General features: G+C 41.6%; 1 long non-coding RNA gene across 1 annotated transcript; it reads right to left on the minus strand.

Annotated features, from left to right (window-relative positions):
* Positions 1 to 5,628: 5,628 nt before the first annotated feature.
* On the minus strand, positions 5,629 to 10,094 carry LOC144585795 (uncharacterized). The gene is made up of 2 exons (XR_013540352.1): positions 9,932 to 10,094; positions 5,629 to 9,568 (listed from the first exon to the last, which is right to left on the minus strand). It is a non-coding gene; the product is annotated as an uncharacterized LOC144585795 (long non-coding RNA).
* Positions 10,095 to 24,048: the final 13,954 nt, after the last annotated feature.

Here is a 24,048-nt window from a genome sequence, read left to right on the forward strand (position 1 = left end):
AATGGCAAATTGCTTTGTATTTCTACCTCATATAAATTTTAGTATTTTATTATGCTAGTATTTGCAAATACTAGTTTAAAATATGTAAGTCTAGTGCAAAAAAGGTTCCTCCTTTTTCATGAAGAATGTATCATGAACAATGTCTCAATTTTTGGTGATCCTTGTCCTCTATGTCTACCTTTCTACCAGTTCCTGCTTTGTTTCCTGTTATGACTGAGGGTGAGATATTCAAGGGTCAGATTCCATCAGAAAAGAAGACCCTTCCAAAATGAAAAGGAAATTCCATGGGAGAAAAGCGGGGAGAATGTGCTCACACAGCTATCTCATTTGGATGTCTGATGTCTCAGCCCTAGAGATGGGCACAAACTATCAGTTCAGCAGTTTGTCCCAGTTCATTTAGCAACCCCACAGCTATCCTCCACAGCAGCAGTCCCCAACTTTTCGGTCCGCGGACCGGCTGGGGAAGGTGGGGCAACCTCTGTGCTCATGCGCATGCACGAACAAGCATGCGTGCTCTCTCGCACGAGTGCCCTGCTGCCATTTGCACATCTACACGAGTATGCATGTGCTTGTGAGCGTGCACAAACAGTGGCATGGGGCTTGTCTGGGTGCATGCACGCTCCTGTGCATGCGCAAACGACGGTGTGCCACTTGCATGGGCTGCTGGAGCGTGCGCACAGGCACAAACGGGCTGGGTGGGGCTGAGTGCGTGCAGGGGGTGGGGCAGGAGATCTGTTTCAGCGGCCCAGTCTGACTCAGACCACAGACTGGCACCGGGCCGCAGACCAGGGGTTGGGGACCTCTGCTCCACAGTACTTGGAGGAGTTGGGGCAGGGAAGCTGGGGTGCTGCCTCCAAGTGGGTGCCCATGGAAGGGACCAGGGCTCTGCACTACGGAACACTTGTAGGGCCGGTAAATTACCTGAGATGAACACTGAATCGGCAGTCATACCAATCTCAACTCAATCTTTTAACTAAATAAATTTCAAACATCCTTAAGGAGAAATGAAGCATGGTATACAAGGTGAAACAAATATTGATCATTGGTATCAACATCATCATATATCAATGGGAAAATCTGGACTACTCCTAAATAACATCATGCAAGCAAAACAAGAAATTGAAATTGAGTTTTATGCCAAGGAATCTGAAAGCAAGTGAATCCATATCTAAAAATACAACCTTGTCTGTTCCCATACCATATACTTCCCCCATGATAGCATTTGCAAATGGCAGGAATATATTGTCAAAATGAATGGTAAATTGGTTTTTCCATGAATGATAGCTTTCGATGCTGAAATGAAGCACAGCAGGTATAGAGATCTTTCCCAGGTATCAGGCAGTGGTGTTCAATCATGTGTTAAATGAAAGTTTTATAAAGCCATGAACTGCGCCTCTTGGCAGAAATGGCCTCAAATAACTGCAGGAATTTTTGGATCATTTCCCACCAATTTTATATCTTAATAAATGGAAGAGTTTCGATTTTCACAGTGAACTATATATCCTTCTAAGGAAATCCTGCAACACCAGCTGGCAAAAAGCTATGCATGAAGCTGTGTGAGGGAAGGAAAGGAATGGTTTACAATACATTTGGGGGGGGGTTGCTACCCCAAGGCACAATCCAAGTACATCAAGAGGCAGACTTAGAGTGCAACTACACTGCAATTTCAACCCTGGGAAATCAACCCCGAGTGCTCACTGGAAAGACAGATCCTGAAGCTGAGACTCCAATACTTTGGCCATCTCATGAGAAGAGAAGACTCCCTGGAAAAGACCCTGATGTTGGGAAAGTGTGAAGGCAAGAGGAGAAGGGGACGACAGAGGACGAGATGGATGGACAGTGTCATCGAACTATCAACATGAATTTGACCAAACTCCAGGAGGCAGTGGAAGACAGGAGGGCCTGGCGTGCTCTGGTCCATGCGGACATGAAGAGTCAGACACGACTTAACGACTAAACAACAACAACACTGTAATTTGATTTGCAGCCTGGTTTATGCTTGAAATCACAGCCTGTGCTCACAAAGGGGCTGCAGATTGATTCAGGAGCTCACAATTCATACTGGAGGCAATGCAATTCACATTTCAGCTCACAGCCTCTCCTTCTTTCGTTCCTTCCTCTGGTCCTGCCTCTGACGATCTGACAGAGTACCGACAAGTGCGTATATATGTAACATAATGATAACAATGTCCCAGCAACAAGATGATAGGTCGATCTAGTGTTTATCTCATATATGTAAGAAATGTTTTTTTAAAATAAAAATTAAAAATTGCAGGACAATCAGGGGAGAGTAAAGAATGTGGAGGCATCTTTTCCTCGGTCCTGAACATCACACCCCAACTGTCTACATCACCAAAACACCAGCTACAGATACACTCCCCCCCCCATCTTTACAAGAACAGACCACATGGGGAAAATCCCATTTGAATCATTCCAGCTTGAAAAATTAGAATGCATTGTGCCCAGAAATGGATCAGCAGCCAGTGAAGGGGTGGGGGGGTATGTGATCCATATAACCAGTCCCACTTAATAATCTGGCTGCAGCATTTTGGACTCAGCTCAGCTGTTAGAGACCCAGAGACTGTAGGAACTGTAGTGCAAAATGCTCCATGAGTGATTCCGTGCAAGTTCTGCTTTTGAACACACTTCACATTTATTTAAATTAAAAGTTGAATAAAAAATCTCTCTAATTGCAGCCCGCTCTTCTAGACTGTGAGCCGTGGGCAGTTCCCACAACTACTTCCTGTGTTCTCCCTAGAGTCTCTATCATAATGTAATACAACATGCAGTGATTCACAGAGCAGAATTCGCTTCAAGTTCCCCAGATTAGTCCACCCCTTTTTCTTATCAACTGGCACTTATAATCTCGATAACTCACTCTGATATATTAGTAGGAGAAAAAATTAAAAGGTATCATTACTTACAATTGAACAAACAGCTAAACTGCCAAACGTGGCTGACGGAGTTTCAGCAAAGGCCTCAACAGACTAATTGCTTTCAACAGACTGCTAACTGCAAGCAGATAACAAAGAGGGGAGACGACTCTCTTTTGAATCAGAGGCAGGGGAGGAATTATTGGTTACTGCTGAACAGATTTTGGTAACATAATGAGGGATAATTTCTTTTGCACTGTAACCGTAACTTTTCAGTTCAAGGTGGGTGCCTCACTAAATGCGAGAGGAAGCTTAGCCAGAGCTGGCTTGTGCTGTGCTTTCTGCTGCCGCCACGTGATCCATTTATTTTGAGCAGTTCTGGAACTGATTTTAAATATTTTGTATGTTACTATTTTGGATATGTGAGAAGATGAGCACTGATCCAGCATATCTAGGCATCTTTAAAACTATGTGGACTGTTTCCTTCCCTTCAACATGCTGTCACTTAAGCAGTTTTGTAGACAGTGCTGTTTCGATACCAGATGTCGGCTAGACGGTACTTGAGCTGAGGGAAGAAGCAGTGGGAGAGTGCAGTGTTTCAGATTCCGTTGAACGGATGTTGACTCATCCAAGGAGAACTAAAAATGCAAAAACCTTTTGATGTATCCGGATCTCTCACTAAAGCTGAACTGAAAGTGCCACTTCATACCACTGAAGAAAACTGTAAGAACTGTGTTTGGTTTTGCTATAGTACATATCATTTCCAAGACTTAGAACTCCTCGCGCATAAGAGGTCAGGTACACCTCTTTTTCATCCATAGATTTATACTGGAATGGGCCTAGAAGAGGACTGCAGATCTGACCTGCTATGAAGCTTGCAAATTGTGGATCCACATCAGAACTGTTTCTTTTTTGGCAGGCCTTCTTCTAATGCAGTGCTTCTCAGCCTTTGGTAACCCAGATGTTCCTGGACTGCAACTCCTAGAAGCCTTCACCACCAGCTGTGCTGGTCAGGTTTTCTGGAAGTTGCAGCCCAAGAACACCTAGGTTAGCCAAGGTGAAGAACCACTGTTCTAATGTGTGAAGGGGCTTGTCGGAATCATACCTATCGTTCAGGACAAACACGCAGGTAATGTAAAACACCAAAGAGCTTGGAAAAATTACTTTTGGGGGGGGGGGGGTCTACAAATTCTAGAATGCCTCAACCAGCATGCCCAAGTTGTAGTTTTCAGACACTATGTGGAAACTTGTAGTTGACACTTGAAATGGGAAGGGGAGCCCTGCCATTACTGGAGGACATTGCTGGGTGACAGATGACATACTGAATGAGCTACATCTGCATATTGTAGGGCTGGTCTATACCCAGGACTCATCATGTAGGTCTATGAACAGAGCAACCCAAGACATTTTGCTGTCTCAGGCAGATCCTTAGATATCAGACCTGAACATGAAGCCCATCTTTACCTTCCAACGGCCAGTCATAAAACAGAATGCACTAAGTGCAAGAAGTGTAGAGAGATAAAAGCAAGAATTATGATAGCCATATTTCAATAGTTGAGGAAGCAGCTCATCTATAAACACACTAAATTCTAGGACAACACAAAAAAAGACAAATAAAAGATTTGTTTTAATGACCATTCTGAAAGCATCAAGAATGGAAACTGATCTTAACACCAAAAAGAAGTATGTTTCACAGTCTGAGAGTAACATTAGTGTACACAAGGAGCCTCATGGCATAGTGGTTAAACTGCAGTACTGCACCAAAACCCCGCTCACAATTTGGGTTCAATCCCAGAAAGCCAGCTTGAGGTTCACTCAGCCTTCCATCCTTCTGAGGTTGGTACATTGAGCACCTAGCTTGCTGGGAGGGCAATGTGTAGCCTGCATAATTAAATGGTAAATCACCCACAGAATGCTTTACGTACTACAGTATGGGGAGGTATACTATGTAAGCAGCATGCTTTGCTTTGCTTTTTGTTTCACATCCTCTTCGCCATATGTCTGTTACCATTGCTTCCACAGGCAATGTTATCTTCCAGGAGGCACACCCTATTGGTTGAGGATCACCAAGACACAGGAGGTCTTCTCCTGTGCCTTGGTGATTCTCCACCAGAAGGGTGTGCCTCCTTGGTGGAAATGTATGAGGATATCAGGGGAGGTGTGTGTAGCTTTCTTAAATGAATTTTGTAAAACTGAACAATCAGGGAAACAATCATACATTTTACTTTTTCAATATGCAGTCTATTGCATCTTCACATTATATGCAATAATTCACCTGTTAAGTTTTATTTATCTTTCTTTATGTTTGAATTATACTATAATTAATTTAAAAAATAAATGAAGATGTAAATTTATTAAAAGGAGTAAGGATTTTGATAGACTGAAAAAAGGGCTGTAGATCTTAATGAACAGACAGGGTCATGATGAAACAAGCCACTTCTTAGATAATGCAATCCCAAGCCACATTTCGCATAACCTGATATGATCAGCATAAGGCATAGATTACTTTTGTCAACTCAGAATAGCTCTGTAAAGGACACATATAGTTCACTTAATGGAATTATGCAAACTACCCTCCTTGCCACAGTACCGGTACCTGCCCCTGCTAACACCTGGCAATCCAGGGACAACACAGAGTCAAGGAAAACTCCGAGGCTATAAAGCTGAGCTTTTGTGTGGTGTGCAACCCAATCTGGAGTACAGTCATGCCCCGCTTTACGATTACCCCATTTAATGATGAATCCGCTTGACGACGATTTATTTATTTATTTATTTATTTATTTGATTTATACCCCGCCCATCTGGCCTAAAAGGCCACTCTAGGTGGCTATGTTTTTGCAATCACTTTTGCGATCACAAAACGATGGTTTGAATGGGGTTTTTCCGCTTTGTGATAATCGGTTCCCTGCTTCGGGAACCGATTTTTGCTTTACGACGATCAAAAACAGCTGATCGTCAGGTTTAAAAATGGCCGCCGGGTGTACAAAATGGCTCCCCGCTATGTTTAGGAGCCATTTTTCACTTTACAGGCACCCGAAAATGATTGCCCCTATGGAGGATCTTCGTTGGATGGTGAGTTTTCAGCCCATTGGAACGCGTTGAATGGTTTTCAATGCATTTCAATGGGCTTTTTTATTTCGCTTTACGACATTTTCGCTCTACAGCAATTTCACTGGAACGAATTAACGTCATTAAGTGAGGCACCATTGCTGAATCTCATTCCAAAATCTAGATTTTCTACTGACAAAACAGCACCTCCATCTACTGAGGATTTAATTACAATCCATTTATCTTCACCCAGCCCAATATCAGACAAGACAACTTTGAGACAGAGTATTCATTACTGCTTCTCTGTTAGGTGACCAGGAGCAACAGAGCTGAAGGTTATCAGAGTATTGGTGGCTTCTTGCTCCAAAGTTACAAATGACCCAACAGTTTCATGCAAGTATTGGCACTGCAGGCCAAAACCTATGGTGTTGATTCAGCAAAGAACAGAACCACCATAGTAGTGCAGTGCCCTGCCCCTGTGCCCAACCCAACAGGTATTCCAGAAACATATTATGGGTAATGATTCAGAACCCACCACTGGGTTCTAACCAAGAGAACTAATAAGACCTAGTCCCTGCTGTAGGGGTATCAATCAAGCTGGCCAATGCAGTCTTTGTTGTTTCCTAAAAGCCAATTTAAACAGTGCTGAGCCCAGTTCTTGCCTAAGAAGGTAGAACTTCTTCATGACTGTAGTTAGATCTGAATGACTGTTGCAGTGATAACAATGCAAAGCATGGTCACATGGTGTCCACCCTTGAGATAAATTGGAGTGGCATCTCTCGAGTTCTCCTCTTCTGCTAAATATAGACGTCAAAAGCTGGATGACCTTCTCCTGCTATTTCTTATCTGATATGTCGGCTGCCAGAGGCTGAAAGGAAAGTTTCTCAGTCAGGTTACTGTTTAGACAGGCCTAATTCTGTAAAGTACCTGTGAGTTCCTACTGGAATTCAAGCACTTGTTTGTATGTGTGGACAAATAATAAGAGATACTCTCACAATGACATATTTGAGCAAGCTTTTAGTAAGAAAGTGGAGAACAAGGAAAGTATTTTTCATGAAGGATGTTTTATTTTTGTATATTTTGAAATGTGTTTTTAAATTGTTTCAGACTGTTTTGATTTAATAGTTTTAATAAGTGATATGTTTAATTCCCCTTTTAATCTTGTAACCTATTGTATTTTTAACTTTCTTAACCCTTGTCTTTTCAATGTTTTATAAGCTACTTGGGTCCTTTTATGGGGAGAAAAGCGGAATACAGTACTGTATAAACAAAATGAATGAATGTACCAGAAGCTACTTTTGTTGACTGGAATTCCTATGTTGATAGGGAAAATGTGGGAGTTGTAGGAATTTGTAGTAATTATATTAGCAAGGGTGGAGCAAGCTAGTAAGTTTAAAGCTACAAATTAGGAAAAATGATTCAGAATGCTGATAAACTAATATGTTTGTTTAGTTTATTTTTTAAAAAATACATTCAATGTAGAGTATAGAAGTTATATAGGGGTATAAATCTATATGTACAAATGTGTTGAAAGGCATCTTCACAGCAATGTTTTTTGAAAAGGGGGTAGTGATCTAGGAGGAAATGACCTAAGCGGGGGGGGGGGGGAGAGAACGGTCAGTTACAGAAGACCAAGAGAGGCCATGACATTTTATCCCATCACGTTATCTCTGCTTCACTCCCTACTGGTTACTTTAATTACTGCACTTATTTTAAAATGAGTTGTAGTCCAGAAAAGTAACTTTTCCAGGTTCTTACCCAAGCACACACATACAAAAAAGCACATATATTGCACATTGGTCAATTTCTGTCACTGCACATTTAACTAATCTCCAGGATGACAATATAGATAAATATTAAGTGTCTCATATGATTCTAGACCAATTGGAAGTCTTTCCAAAAGGCAGCAAATAGAGAAAATTGTAAAATAGCTAAGTGAAGGAAAGGGAAATCATATGAATGAAACAGATACTGGTTTACTATTCATCTCATTCAAGAATGTGCAACCTCCTCTAGGTGTTGAACGTCAGCCCGCCTCTAGGTGTTGAACATCAACTTCCATCATCTGCAGGCCGACATGCCTAGCAGTAAAGGATGATGGGAACTGCATTCCAGCAACCTCAAAAGTCCTACAAGTGCCCATTTTGCATCCAGACTGGAGACCTGTTCACATTGGCATATACTGGATATGGTATATGGGTCGCTGAGGGTACTGATTGGCACAGAGAAAAAAAAGACCTTATCCACTTGTGTTAGCAGCTCTATCAATGTGAGAGTGACGTACAAGAGATTACTTTTTTTAAAGACAAAACAAACAAAAACGTATACAACAGAAATACAAAAATACAAATACTGTAAATAATACTTATTACATACTAAATTCTAACGTGCACTCCATACCCACGAGACCCCATTTAACAATATTTTTATTATGAACTACCTTTCCAAAATTGTATAGAGTATTCTTTAGTGGCTTTTCCCCTTCCTTTGCCTAACACAAATTCCACAATTTTACCCCAAATACTGTACAATGTTAGAACTTATTTCCCCTCTTTTTATTTTGAGTTCAATACTCAATTTATCGTTTAATGCAATGTCCCATACTTCACTATACCAATCTTCCAATTTAATATATTTTTTGTCTTTCCAAAACCTATTTATTTATTTATTTATTTATTTATTCATTCATTCATTCATTCATTCATTCATTCATTCATTCATTCATTCATTTATTTATTTATTTATATCCCACCCGTCTGGTCTGGTCAACCACTCTTAATATTCTAGCACTTGTCACAAAAATTAGTGATCGATTCATTCTAGTAATAATATGTTATCAAGAATTGACAAGAGGGCAATTTTAGCATTAAAACTGATGTATTTATCAAATATTTCACACATTTCCTTAAAAGTCAGTTCCCAAAATTTCTTAACCAGTTTGCATTCCCACCACATATGAAAATACATACCAGTTTCCTCATCACATTTCCAACATACTTTGGGGTATGCTGGATTTATTATATTTATTTTTACAGGAGTCAAATATCTTAAACAGATTTTGAAAAAAAAATTCCTTTATTCTTGTCAACATTAATCTTAAAACTCTCATCCTCCACCTTTTTATCCAATTCTCTATTTTAATTTCTATCTTTAAATCATTTTCCCAAATTAATTTCAAACCTTCTGTTCCCCATTCTTTTTTCCTCTTGTTCCAAAATTATATTATATATTTTACTTACTATTCCCTTCAACATTGTATCTTGTATATCTTCATGTGATGACAGAAATTGTGAATTACGTATAAGAGATTACATATGCAATAGATACATTCCAATTATTGGTGTGATAGATTTAAATAATTGATAAGCATTTGCGTGCGTAGTCTTGTCTGATAAGATATTGATCTCCCTTGATTTCCTTTGTGTGTAACTATTACTGTGAAACATGAATGTGTTCCCTTCTTCCCTCTCTTCTATGTTCCCTTTTCCTTTCCCTGAACTAAGAAATACGTCAAGACCTTAACCAACTCTCTAAACCTGCTAGTTACTATGTTGGGCTACAATTACCAGAATCCTCCTGACAACATAGCCCCTGGAGATCTTGGCTGATGTAGTCCAACTCCCACAATATCATCCATTTTAGTTCACCTACAGGGACGTGGTGGCGCTGCGGGCTAAACCACAGAAGCCTGTGCTGCAGGGTCAGAAGACCATGCAGTCGTAAGATCGAATCCATGCGACGGAGTGAGTGACCGTCGCTTGTCCCAGCTCCCGCCAACCTAGCGGTTCGAAAGCATGCAAATGCGAGTAGATTAATAGGAACCACCTCAGTGGAAAGGTAACAGCGTTCCGTGTCTAAGTCGCACTGGCCATGTGACCACGGAAGATTGTCTTCGGACAAAACGCTGGCTCTATGGCTTGGAAATGGGGATGAGCACCGCCCCCTAGAGTCGAACACGACTGGACAAAAAAATTGTCAAGGGGAACCTTTACCTTTTACCCTTAGTTCACCTGCAGATAGAAAGGTTCTTTTGAAGGGGTTGTGTGTTCCTTATGCTTAGGGAGGGAGAGTTTAAACAAGGCTTTTATTGTGCCAGCAGTTAAAAGGTGTTTTGCAACTAATGAATTTACTGAGAGAAACAAAAAGCAGACTGGTGGAAAAATCGGGGAGGACAACACAAAGAGGAGGACTACATGGAAAGTATTCATGAAATTTAGTGAAGGAGGTTGGACAATGACACGAGGAAAGCTTCATCTGAAAGCAATGGTATGGTATGGTATCTGTTGTATTTCATATCGTCGCAGGAGAAACATAACATTGAAGGGGGAAAGCCTTCTGAAGCTGTCAGGTTGTACAAAATACAGTTTCTGTTCATGTTTTCTCACAAGAAAAGAGTAAGAGAAACCACAAGGTTCTTTCTAGGCTTTTATATAACTTGACCGCTTTACTGATTCTCTTCATGGCTCAAAACAGCCATGGCTACCCCTGGACCCTAGAAAGTGCAAATGCTTAGAAGCACATATATCTAACAAAAATTACAAGGGTAAGTCCACCTAGGCCAGTGGTCAAGAAACAGGCGTAAATTACCCCAAATGAGGTAAAAATGAAAATCTTGGGGGTAATGAGGACACAATCCTACCCCCTTCCCTCCTCTTCATCCTCCTCCTCCTCCTCTGCCCAGAGGGGGGTCCCCGGCTACCCGATCCCCCCCTTTCCACCCCCTTCTCCGGCCCGGCTGCAACCGAGCCATGGCGGATGGCGGATGGCGACATGCCCCAGTCGGTGGAGTACGGCAGTCAAGGCGGTGGTGGGGCCAGCAAGGCCGGGGCAAGTGGCTGGAGCACCCCAGCCAGGAGGAGCCTCTCCTTCCAGTGCCTGGAGAGGGGGATCGCGGCGGAGGGGGGAGTTGGGCAGCAATGGAGGCGGCGTTGGGCACCCACGGAGGGCGAGCCACTTGCTGCTCTTCGACGGCCACCCAGGAGCTGCCCGGGACTGAGCGCAGCCCCATCAGGTGGCGAAGGCAGAGGTGGCAGCCTGGGTGCGGGCGGTGAGGCTTCAGCAGTGGCGCTCAACTGGCCACATGTGACCGAGATCCTTCCTTTCAAATCAAGGGGCTAATGCCAGCGTATATAAATTTTTTAGGGGGTAAAAGGTAAAAAAAAGTTCCCTGACCCCTGACCTGGGCCAGTTTTTTTCCCCTACCAGTTGTACTCCCCAATTGCACTAAACCCAAATTGTCAGGCCTCATCTCCAGCCCACCAAATAGATAAATAAATAAATAAGGTTTTACCTCATCCAAGTGCAATTGTAAATTGTTAGCATTGCTAACACCACAGGCCAGACATCCTTAAATGAATTTGACACAGTACTACAGGAATACTTAGACTGACTCAGGAAAAGAAGGTGGGGTGCTTAGTTGGCAGGATCTAAGCAAGGCTATAAGTGATGGGAATTTGGGGGTCATAAATTCATAGTATTACCATAAATCAGTAGAAAACTTAGCAGCACATTAATATCAAAATTCTAAGAATTAAAAATGACCTACACTACTGTGCCTTCTGGGTTAATCAGAGCAAGGATGACTTTGCAAATATAAAGGAATTATGGTTATATGCAAGGATTGCATTTTCATAAGTACAAATACAAATAAATTAAGGCTGTGCAAGGTCCAGATCTGTTTTGGAGGCTACTTAAGCACTTTGGAATGTTTCCCTGGATCCAAAGTGATTTGTTCTCTGGATCCAAGTCAATTTATAAATATCCATTGACTTGCATTGAAAAACCAAGGTGGCTATATATATATTGTTCTTGCATTAAATTGTACATCATGAAGAAGGGAGTATAATGTTGGAAGAATTTTCTTCTTAATTCTTTTTAGTTAGCAGAGCATAATTTACAAAAACCATCTACAGAGCACGGGGGAAACATGAAGGAGAATACAGTCAACCCTCAACTTACGAACAGCCCAAGTTACGAACATTTCGACTTATGAATCGCTCTCATAGGAATATATGGACTCAACTTGCAAACTTAGATTTGAGTTACGAAATATTTTCTTTCGTTTTTTAAAAACCTAAGTCATCTTAGGTTAAAAGGAAAAAAATTCTGCCCCTAGTGGTAGGAACAGATTAACCGGCTTTGCATTAGTTCCTATGGGAACTAATGATTCGAGTTACAAACCGCCCCCCGACCTAAGAACCAAAAGCAGCCAGAATGGATTAATTGGTTTTCAGTGCATTCCTATGGGAAATGCTGATTCGAGTTACAAACTTTTCGACTTACAAACTTCCTTCCGGAACGGATTAAGCTTGTAAGTTGATGGTTGACTGTAGCTGAAAGTCCCATCTTCTACCAGTCTCTTTTGCTCTCACATTAATTGGCCCTTCATATATAAAAATTCCTCTACAGATAGCTTAGGTAAAAAAAGAAAAACATCTTTACTTACAGTTCTGGAACTTTACTTACAATCATAAGAATAAAAAGAACAGGAAAATGAAGTTTTTGCCATATAAAAGAAACATCCTCCATGCTTGCTACATGCACAGAGGTCATGAAAGGAGACAGAACAACAAACAAGAATACAAACAGGAAGAGGAGGCAGAGGCTTGTCTCAAGCCTGTTTGTATATGTGAGTGAGTGAGTGAGAAAGAGAGAGACAGAGAAATTTGCTAATTGGTTAATAGCAAGGCATAATTATGATAGACTGTGAAATCCCCTTCCCACTGAAACCCAGTGTTATGTAGCTTGGAAGAGTGTTTCTTTTCTCAAATATATACACACCAAATGGCAGATGGCTTCATGGATTTACATAGTAAGTACCTTTTACAGCAGGGGTTGTCAACCCTTGGTCCGCGGCCCAGTGCCGGTCCCTGGGCTTGCCAGAAGTGGGCCCTAGATATGGATCTCCACCCCCTGCACACACGTGCGGTGGGCATGTCATACTCACAGGGGGGCGTGCCGCTCACGGGGGTGTCACGCTCATGCGGGGGAGTGTGATGCTCGCAGGGGAGTGTCATGCTCGTACGGGGGGCACGAGCCTGACATGCCCACTGCACGAGCGCAGGGGTGCCCCCGCCCCCCGCACATGGAGCTCACTGCCCCCAGCCAGTCCACGGCCCCATAAAGGTTAGGGACTGCTGTTTTACAGGTTCATTTTCCCTGCAACTTGAAAAAGAAAGAAAAGAAAGGGGCTGAAGTAATTTATGTCTCTTTCAATTTGATTTGTCCTCTGGGTACAGATGAGATTAATTCGGCTATTCTGCTTTCATCCAGAACTCATACAAATTGGTTCAAATCAGACTGGTTCAGTTCATAATTTGGAATTTGACAGAATCTGGTGTGCAGACCTCAAATAAAGAAAGAATACTGTATGTGTTGTAAGTATATTAAAGTCACCTTCTAGATTCATGTGTTGCAAAAGTACATGAAAAGTTCTCCTTCAGGGTCATCTGATAATGTTTTCAGACCTATTTGGGGAGAAGGACTCAGAAGCCTTGGGTGGATCTGATCCATCACAGTCCTTTTCAGATACATTTTAGATTTTATCTACAGACTCTAAAAGGGACTAGGCACAATAATTTATTATTTATTATTTTATTTATTTTATTTATATCCTGCCTATCTGGTCGGTTAAGACCACTCTTAAGAAGGGGCTTCCAAATCTAGTACCTAGACCCCAAATAGAAATTTAGCAGCATCTTTCCTGACTTGGGATTTTAGATGAAGAACTTTAATTCTAAAAGGATAACAGGCAATGAACACAGGTAAAATAGCTGCACACAAGAAAATAATAACATACTATTTGTCCTGGGGGGTGAGACCCTATATTTCTCTCTCCTCAACCCCAAGATGGTTTAGTTACTTTTAACTTCAATATTCCAAATCCTTTCTAACTACTGTATAAGCATAGTTTGAAACCCTTCTTCCAGCTACCTTCTAACTCCCTGTGTCCTTCCATCATCAGGTTATTCTCATTCTCTCCTGTTTCTTGTCTGTTGTCTCCCTCTCAATCTTGTGAGAGGCATCTTAAAGTTTCCCTAAAATCTTGCACTCCATAATTCAAAGCCTTGAGGTTGTGAATTCTATAGACATAGGTCTGGGATGACTTCTTTGAATAATTGAGATGTTAATTGATTTCCCAGCTATTTGGCCTATTTCTCTAATTTTTTCCTTGGCCATTTTGCCCAGCCTGTTTAACATACCATAGGGGAATTACTTCCCAAGTAGCTTGTCTGGTCTCTCTTTGACATGGATGTTTCTTCTGCTCTCTGCTCTCACAGGAACTAAAGTTAAGTAAGAAACACCATTTATACAAGGAATGAAAATTGTATCAAGACATCATTTAGGAATCCCATCCATTGCTCCACAGGTGGACCCACCAGACATACTTTTCCAGAACCCATCTCTTAAAACCCAGAGCCAGCTCTAAATGTGCTTGTTTTTCCTTGGGCTCACTCCAGCCAACGTCTATTTTAATTTCCCTTACAATTCAATGGGGAAGATTTAAGGTCACTATTTTAATTTTACACTGTAAGATTTGTGCATGTTTCTTAATTTCAGATAGACTGTGCCCCCTTAACTATCCCAGAGCTTCTGAACAACAACACATCTCTTGGCACGTGGAAGGATTTTTTTTCTTTTGTCCACAGCTCCCAGAATTCTCCAGCCAGCAAGGTTACTGACCATTCCATCTCTAGGATTCTGGGAGTTGTAGTCCAAGAGAAAGAGAGAAATAAGCTTTTCCAAATTCTTGTTTTCATCCTCTCCAAAGCCCTGGTTATAAGTTGGCTTGGCTTTTTTAATATAGCTGAATATATTCTGTCATTTTTTTAAAAATGACTTCAATTTCAGCATCACAGCTAGGCTCTGCACAAACACAGAGAATAAAATGCGGCAAGAGTCTGCTTGCTACTTTGCTGAACCAGTTTGGTTGGAAAAGTTCAACAGGGTGTTAAGTGCACTTCAGCTCATGGATTTCAAAGTCAATAGATATATCATGCTTAACTCCGTGGTGCTTGGTTATGGCCAAAGTGGAATGGGTTTCGGTTTTTGTTACTGTTGTTTTGTTCTTGCTTATCAAAGTAGTAAATAGAGAATGATCCCAACAGCATACTAGACTGATCGTCATAGAAAGGAATCCATCTTTCAGGCTTTGTTTAACGTGCAGCAATTTGCAGTGCTTGTATTTTTACATGATATCTAGTCAAATGTAATTCTCACTGAGGCTCACTTCAAGGTAAGGGTATGCAGGGTTGTAGCCTGAAGGTTAATCTGGATTAACCGTCTACAATCCAGCACCTTCCAGAGCTACAATTCCTATGCTCTGTCTCATGCTCGCTGAGGTGATGGGCAATGTAATTCAAACAATGTCAGGTTGGTTACATTGACCTAGACCAAGTGGCTTTTTTTTAAAAAAATGTGCCATCAAGTCAATTCTGATGTATGTCAGTCCTTTTCAGAGTTTTCCAGGTAGAGAATACTCGTACATAGTTTACCAGTCCCTTCTTCTGGGTGTGCTGTAGGACTGAGTGTCTTGCCCAAGGCTATACATGTTGGTTCTACTCACAGGAGGCTCTCCTAAACCACTGAGCTATTCAGCCAGCTATTCTCAGCTTTGGGTCCCCAGATATTGGTGGAGCACAACTCCCAGAGTCCCTACCCACTGGTCATGCTGGCTGGAACTTTAGGGACTTGAAGTCCAACAACATCTAGAGACCCAAGGCAGAAAACTAGTGATCTAGTGTCTACAGGTGTCCTCAACCATTTTTGTTTAAAATAATTATACTTTTTAATACACCTGGACAGCTATTCAACGAACACCTCCCCGTCACTTTTAATTTGCCAGGTTTCTCTTCTCTGACACAGGAGGAAAAAACTTTAGAAGGGAAAAAAGGGTGCTGTCACGATGGTTTAGGAAAATCTCTCAATGTCATCCCTCCAAAGTATTCCACAGCATGAAGCATGAACAGACATTTAACAAAATGCACAGTGTAGGTGACAGACATTTGATAGCTTTATGGAAAAAATCGACATGTGAAATTTCCCACTTCAATGAGGGTTTGTCCACAGCCGCTTGCTACGTGCTGTCCACCCATCTCAGCAGTTCTGCCGAAAAACCTCTGTTGCCTTCTGCCATGCACCCTAAAATGACCATTGGCTCCTATATTTTTTTACTGTCTGGAAAGCTATTCCTCTGTAAATATCATCTGCACTGTAGAAAAGGAGCATCATATTGCTATGCCTATCAGGAAACAGAGGCATATTTAGCTCACTGCAAAAACAGATTACACAGAAAATTAGATTCCCCACGTGGGAACTGGTGTTCAGTTGCCTGGAATCTCACCTGCACTTTCTTTCCTGCCTTGATTTGATACTAGGTTGTGCAATTTTTTTCTTCCTACATTGAAGTTTGTACACACTTTTCATTCATTTCTCCTAATAGATGTATTTATGTGTACATTTTACCTAATTTACACATTTTTCCCATTGACTAAAACTGTTTTGTTTTGTTCCGCATTTTAGCTATTTCAGTTTTAAAATATGTAGAATTGAGCAAATTTATCAGGAAGCTGTCCAGGTGGGAAACAGGCAGACTAGCAGGTACAGAATAGACAAACTGAATGGCTAGCAGTCACCTGTAGCACATCTAAGACCACACAGAAAAACCTGAGGCAGATTTCACCCAAACAACAGCCTAGGCCTACATTTTGTTTCCAAGCAGAAGGGAAAACTATTTGGGAGGCAGGGAGAAATATTTTTCTTTTTTTCTGCCACTCTGAATCTTCAGAGGTTTATCATATGGAAACCAAGAGACTGTCTGTTTAAATTGCTGTTCCAAACTGTCATGAATGCTGCCATGGGGTATATCTGAAAGTAATTATCAAGGTGCAAGCATCTCCATTTCTACCCTACAACTGGATTAAGGTTTTGCATGAAACCCCTTGGAAGATAAACCTCCAAAATTACATGCCTGTACCAAGAGATGGTCCATTTCCAACATGGAGGCAGAAGCTAAATTCCTGAGACTATCATTTGGAGGAGATGCCCCTTTGGACTGGAAGGACTGTGTTCTCCCATAAAGACCTGATCTTTACATCTTTGGAAGAGGCCTTGATGGTAGTGCCACAACCTACAGGGTATTTCTCATAGGTGCTAAAGAGCTTGCATAGAGCCTTTCCTTAGGCCAGTCATAATGCCATTATGTAACCATTGTCCTATCTGAACTCTGTCAACTATCTGTGAGCTTGTAAGGTTAATAAAAGCACAGTCCTCCTGGGGGCAGGGCAGAGAAGACTTTTCACTCTGCTTCCTCAGACTCGTCGGCCATCAGGAGCACTGCTGGCAGACATCCCTGTGTGTGGCTTACTTCTTTAACTTCTATCTCTAAGAGACTATTTGCTATCCTAATTACTTGTGATCACAAAGCCCATCAGCCTTCTCAACATGAAACATTGTACTGCCTCTTGGCAGAAGGACATGTGTCACAACCCCTATGTAAATTCTCCCCTTCTCTCTTCACGTCATTATTTTTCATTAATAGATCAGATCTTGGCCATAGCCAAGTCCGCCTTTTACTAGCTGAGGCGCATTGCATGCCTTCACCCTTATCTCAAGAGGAAATCCCTCACAACACTGGTCCATGCACTTGTAATTTCAAAAACAGACTATTGCAACACTGTCTACATGAGGCTGCCCTTGAAGGCAGCTCAGAAGCTGCAGCTGATGCAGAACGCTGCTGCCAGATTGGTTTCTGGAACATCTCCATACGACTATATAACTCCTGTCCTGGCCCATCTGCACTGGATGCCTGTATGCTTCCAGGCCAAATTCAAGGAGCCTATGTTGGCATTTAAAGTCCTTCATGGTCTTGGACATTGTTACCTGTCTGAGCGTCTCTCCCTCAAAATATCTTTCCATCCTACCCATATCTCTTATATGGGGATGCTCCAAGTGGCCACCTCAGGGAAGGCTCAGAAGTCTCTCACCCATTACCAGGCCTTCTCTGTAGTGGCCGTTTCACTCTAGAATTCCCTTCTACCAGAGATGAGGCTGGCCCCATCCTTCCTGGGTTTTAGGAGGCAACTTAAGACCTGGCTGTTCTCCCAAGCTTTTCTGTAGCTTGTCCCAAAGTAATGCATTGTATCCCTCTTATTCCACTGACCGCAAATATTTCTTTTGCAGCCTACATATCTCTCTTGTTTATTCCACCCTAGGACCATGCTTATTGTGGTCCTGGAATCTGGATTTCTTTCCCTTTGATGTTTTTCATTGTTTTTTCTATTATTGCTATAACTTCTTGTTGTCTTCTGCCCCGAGTAGTAGCTTTGTTACTACTTGAGTGGGATAAAAATGCAAGTAAGTAAGTAAGTATTATGTACATGAAGAAATTTGCCAAATTTCTCACTGATTATCCCCTGCCTGTGGCTTCTCGCTCCAGCCGATACTGTGGTAAAAATGACTAATAAAGGAAGAAACAGTAGGCTAGTTCAGAAGCTAGAATATCTTTCTTGCGTCCAACGCAGCTCACTGAGATCCCATCTGACCTAGCAAATAATATGCCTCCCAGCAATAAATAAGCACATCAGCTGGCTGGAAAAGTTATCTGTGCTCTTACACAAATCAGCACTGGAAAAGGTATAGGTAAATCACATTAGAGTTTCCTTTCTATGCACTATTGCATTCCACAAAGTTGCTATGTGCGTGTAATTTTCTAGCACCACAGCCCATCCAGATACCTTCAAGTCTGTGAGATTACTTATTCTGTTTTGAACTACTTAAAATATAACCCCTCTTCTTCAGCATTCTGTTTCGGCCCCCAAACGCATTGCCCTGTGCATCCTTAATGAGAGTCATTAGCACTTTTTGTAACAATGTCATAAATGCTTGTCGACTCAGTTCATGGCATTAAAGGCTTTCGTTGCACAGGGCTCCGATTTTTGAGAGCAACTACAAAGGGATAATCTTCATGCCAATCAAGTACCATTAAATACAGAAGCTTGAGAATGGGCTTGCAGTACTATGAGACTGCAATCATTTGCTCTCATTATACTGTTAAAAGTACTCATAATAATTCCATCAACAGGCATCACAGTCAGTAAATGGAAATAAAAGACATATCCCTTTATTTGCACATGATGGCTTCTGCTGAAATTCAGAACTAATTCAAATAATGTTTCAGCATTAAGAACACATGATTAGGTCATATTTTTGTACTCCATGCATACTGGTTTTAAATGGCAATTCTCAAGCTGTGGGATATCCCCCTTCCCCAGTGGGTGTGTCAAGATTTCATGGCACATCTGTGCAGTTCGTAAAAACATAAGTGGCTCCTTATATTAAATCAAACCATGTCTGATCTGATCTAAAGGGACAGTTGTGGCAGCGTCAGTGGTTCTGCTACTATATCACTTTCCTTCAGCTGAGGAAGTTGTTTCCCCTCTTCCAAACAATTTTTCTATTTTTTTTCTTCTCCTTATGTTTGCATAGGTTAGTGCAGTACCAGGTAAATGCTATGTCACGGGGGGGGGGAGAGAGAATAAAAAGAGGATGAAGGGAAGGGGTGGTCTGAGTGAAAATCACTGGTCTCAACAAAGATGGTTCTTATACTTACAGTTACAAGTTTCTTACTCTGCCCCTATGGACACCTGCAACACAGTAATTAATGCTGGATAACTCAGTGATTTAAGTATCTGGCTGTGGAGCTTAATTGCCCACTGTTGGGAGTTCGATTCTACACTGTGCCTCCTTGACTGCGGCTGAACCCGATGATCCATAGGGTTCCTTCCAGTTCTGCAGTTCTAAGATTATGGTTATTATATTATTATATCTCTATGGATGGCTACAGTCATTTCACTCAGGGAAACCAGTAGAGACCCAGTTCGAAAAATTTTGAGGCAAACCACTCCCACCCCTTTGTAGTCTTTTGATTCTTGGTCAGAGTTACCCTTGTGCTAACCTATAAAGGAAATTAGAGCAAGTTATTTCTTGTCCCCTTCTTTATTAAAGAAAAACCTTCCTGTATGAATCTTCGAAAGCTTGTTCACAGCCTTTGTCACTGCTGAAATCAATTCAGTGACAGCCCTGGAAAAACATTCAGAAGCGAACAGCCAGAATATGTTTTGCAGGCATCATAAGAATACCCTGAGGAGGAATTTAATGAGAAAGAACATAATAGGGCTTTTGCGGAAGACTGATATTACATGCCTTTTATCTCAATGGCTTCCCCCATCCCACAAAGTGTTTGTCTAAAAGGTCTTTTGCAAAAATATTTCACACCAGGGCAAATCCTCTTTTATCCCAAAGATTATTCTTTACAATATTTTTCCCCAGAATAATGAAACTTCTGGCTTGGTTTCCACTTATTTACAATGATTAGAATTCAACCCTAGCTATTGAGTTTATAAATATAATATAAGTGAAATAAAATAAAACAGCACCCTGATGGCAGTCTACAAAATGTCTTCCCTACCCACCATGGCCTTTCTGGAATTGTTTTACCTAAACACTGTGTTTTTTTTCTATTTAACTTTTTATTCACCGCTAATGATTAAAGTGGTAAGGGACGTGGTGGTGCTGCGGGCTAAACCGCAGAAGCCTCTGTGCTGCAAGGTCAGAAGACCAGCAGTCGTAAGATTGAATCCATGTGATGAAGTGAGCTCCCGTCACTTTGTCCCAGCTCCTCGCCAACCTAGCAGTTCGAAAGTATGTAAATGCAAGTAGATAAATAGGTACCATCTCGGTGGGAAGGTAAAATGGCATTCCTTAGTCACGCTGGCCACGTGACAACAAAAACAGTCTTGGGACAAGTGCTGGCTGTACGGCTTGAAAAACGGAATGAGCACCACCCCCTAGAGTAGGACACGACTGAACTAAAAATGTCAAGGGGAACCTTTACCTTTACCTAATGATTAAAGTGGAGTTTTAGTGAAATGTTTCCATTATAAATCCAGCATTCCAACTGAGGAGATGCAAACCATGCACACCATTTCAGAACAAGACATTTAAAGTATTTTTGTTCTAATGGTTGATATGCATTTATCTAGAAACAAGTCCTATTGAACTCAGTGGTACATACTCACATGTCTAGGCCTGTGTTGTAAATATGGAAGGTTTGGTTAGCTCCATTCCTTTTACTAAAGGAAAATAAAGAAAATGAACACTAATGTTCCAACCCATGCACAACACAAATTCATACCTCCATTATAATACCCATCCAGCTCCTGTTGATGGATATATCTATGGAGCCTGAGTGTACTTATATTTTGGACCAGTATGTGAATGGCTATTGTATAGCTCAATGAGGTAGGTTTCTGGCCACAGAGTCAAAAGCTGGGAATTCATTTCCCAACTGTACATCCCAGCCTTGGGCAAGCTGCACAGTCCCAGGATGCTCTCTGAAAACAGGAATGCTAAACCACTTCTGAGTGCTTTCTATCTAGAAAACTGGAAACAGTTATCATAAGTCCAATTTGACTTGACAGTACACTATTGATGATGATGATGATGATGATGATGATGGCACTGTCAACATTGGAAAGCCAATATCAGAAGCCCTCTCATGTTCAAACATAGATGTGAAAGAGGAAAATGCCTTTTGACACAGACAGGGAACCAACCATAGCATATCTTGTAAAACCTATTGACTGAAATGGTCAGACCATACCAGCAGTAACCAAAAGACTGTAGGACAAATCTGATCCATCCATTTCCAATTACCTTGAGAGTTAATTACCTGCCCACTGAACTTGTAGTGATAATACCTTAGATTAAGAAAAAAGATAGACCCAGGAGATGTATGGCAGCAAGATCGGCGCTTTGAAGCTGTCAGAAGCAAATTGTTAATGGGACAACAGCTGGAGAAAGGCCTTTCAGTGGCATTTGGCACATTTCAGAATTGCAATTGCAATGCAGTTTTGCTATCACTTTGTATAAATTTCTAGAAAACATCCATTTTAGCCTATGGTGGAGATGCACATTTCACTGGTATTAAGACATGTTTTATGACCATTCGTTACCTAGTGCAGTGGTTCTTAACCTTTGTTACTCAGATGCTTTTGAATTGCAACTCCCAGAAACCCCAGTCAGCACAGTTGGTGGTGAAGGCTTCTGGGAGTTGCAGTCCAAAACTCCTGAGTAACCCAAGGTTAAGAACCAGTGACCTAGTGCAGTTCCATTTGTGTCCAGCTAAAAGAATCTTACATAGTAGGTTTGGAAAGATCTCTCTGCAGTAGACAATAATATGTTTGAAAAATTGTTCTTTAGATTGCAACTTCCAAAACGCTGGCTGGAGGATTATAAGAGATCTAGTCCAAAAATGTACTTTTTTCAAACTCCATTTATAATAATGTCAGTACTGTATTCATATCTCTTTGGACAACAGTCTGCCCAAACACTTTACAATGCTCCTTTCAAAAATCTTGGGGTTTGGGGCACCAGACTCTGTGTAGTTCAAAATCTGTGTATAACTCTTACGCCTCTCCAAAAGCTTACTACAGAGCATAAACAGTGGATTAACACACGCACTTCATCCAACTGTGTCAGCTTCACAGCATGCCTCAGCATCCTCCCCAGTTGCCACATGGAGCTGCCATAACAGGAGAGGGAGTTGGCCAGGCTGCCGCCATCAGACCAGCGGCTGCCACACTGACAACAACAGGGATCCAGGTAAGTCTGAGACTCACCTTTTTTCAGACCACTTCCTGGAGAGAAATATCAGCACAGTTGTTATTGAATGTTTGTTTGTTTGTTTCTTGAAAAACCCATGTATAACTAAAACCATGCAGTTCAGATCCATGGAATTCAGGGGAGAAGTTTTTTATTTATTAATTAATTGCCAAAAAAAAAAAAATTCTGACTTATGGGGACCCTTTCCAGGGTTTTGCAGGTAGAGAATACTTTACAATTCCCTTCTTCTGGGGTTGCCCTAGGATTGTACAACTTGCCCAGTGCTGCACAGGCTGGCCTTTCTCTTGGGAGGCACAGTGAGGAATTGTTCTCGCAACCTTTAGCTCTGCAGCCAGTTACCAGGAGTGTTTGGCATCCTTTGGATATGAATCCCAAGTCCGAGTCTGAGTCTTTGGTATCAAGGCCCTAGTCCCAAGCCCCAAGTTGAAGTTCCTATTAAAAACAAGCTTTTTCCCCAGAAGAAAAGGGAGGGGTGGGTGGGCTCCAAATCACAACTTGAGTCCTAGTACAGTATACTGAAAAACAAAACCTGAGTCGAGCCCAAGAACTCACCAGTGTGACTTAGGTCTGACTTGACAATGAGTCTTGCAGTTACCCAACTTACTGAGCTATCCAGCCACTTTATAAACAACAGTTAATGTTGTTAGGGCCTTCTGGCTCCACTTAATCTTTAGCAGTTACAGTTCTGTAAGTCCCTTCATAAATAATTTCATTTTCACTATCAGGTGTTTTGACTATTTTTCACCAGGGGTGCAGCAAATTGTCAGCTTTCATCAACCTTGATGAAGGTTAACAACTGTGGGCAAACTTTGTGTCACAGTTAATGTGTTACTACAAGTTCATTCCGTAATGAAATCCATTAGTGTTCCAAAGGCATGATTCAGACAGGCCTTGTCTGAAAAATCAGACTTGTAAACAAAACAAAGCAAGCTTGTTTACAAGCTATGGAAGATGAGAAAAACTCTTGCTGTGATAATCAGACATTAGAAGTTCGTTTAGTCGTTTAGTCGTGTCGACTCTTCGTGACCCCATGGACCAGAGCACGCCAGGCCCTCCTAACTTCCACTGCCTCCCGGAGTTGGGTCAGATTCATGTTGGTTGCTTCGGTGACACTGTCCAGCCATCTCATCCTCTGTCGTCCCCTTCTCCTCTTACCTTCGCACTTTCCCAACATTAAGGTCTTTTCCAGGGAGTCCTCTCTTCTCATGAGATGGCCAAAGTATTGGAGCCTCAGCTTCAGGATCTGTCCTTCCAGGGAGCACTCAGGCTTGATTTCCTTTAGAACTGATAGGTTTGTTCTCCTTGCAGTCCAGGGGACTCTCAAGAGCCTCCTCCAACACCACAATTCAAAGGCATCAATTCTTCGGCGGTCAGCTTTCTTTATGGTCCAGCTCTCACTTCCATACAACACTACAGGAAAAACCATAGCTTTGACTATTCGGAC

The sequence above is a fragment of the Pogona vitticeps genome, chromosome 1 (assembly GCF_051106095.1).
Source record: "Pogona vitticeps strain Pit_001003342236 chromosome 1, PviZW2.1, whole genome shotgun sequence".
Taxonomy (NCBI): Eukaryota; Metazoa; Chordata; class Lepidosauria; order Squamata; family Agamidae; genus Pogona; species Pogona vitticeps.